Raw genomic sequence first — 729 nt, forward strand, 5'->3', positions numbered from 1 at the left:
ATGAGGGCACCAGGGCTGTGGCCTCCACAGGGATGTGGATACCCTGGGGACTGGGGCACTGGGTAAGGCAGGTACGGAGGCACTGGGTGGGGGTCTGTGCCTCGGTGTGCCCCCAGACCAGGAGGGGACCCAGCCAGGCTGTCCTGGGGTGCTGAGCCCCCATCAGCAGGGCGCTGGGGCCCTGGTTGATGGTGGATGGGGAGGGCGGGGAGCTGTGGCTGGGGAATGGCTCCTGCCTGGCCCTAGGGTGTCAGCTCTGCTTGGGGACCCAGGGAGCGATGACTTCATGGCCTTATTACGGACTAATTTCCATCCAGGCAGGGAAAACAAACGAGCAGGGCTGTCGTTTGCCGTGGAAAGTTACTGGGGCCATGGGGAGCTGCTGCCTGTTTTCATACACGGCCCGGATTTCTCCATTTACCTCCATGGGATGATAATCCCTAAATCCCAATGAGATTAAAGGCAGAAGGAAAGGTGGCTGGAGTTCCTCCTCCCTGCCTTCGTGATGTTGCCCAGATGACGAAATCCCACGTCTGTCTAACCCCCGATTAACCCCTGCGCTCAGCTCATCCTGCCCCCTAAAAAAGGGGGCAACAAGGGGGACTCCCCATCCCGCTTCGCTCCTGGAGCTGTGAGGAAGCGAGAGCCGGGGGAAAAGCTGCAGGAGAGGGGGGAGCTGCTATTTTAAATCTCTGTTATTTTTCCCACACCAGCAGCTCCTGAAAACCC

This window comes from Egretta garzetta, unplaced genomic scaffold (assembly GCF_000687185.1).
Source record: "Egretta garzetta isolate BGI_Z169 unplaced genomic scaffold, ASM68718v1 scaffold232, whole genome shotgun sequence".
NCBI classification, from domain to species: Eukaryota; Metazoa; Chordata; class Aves; order Pelecaniformes; family Ardeidae; genus Egretta; species Egretta garzetta.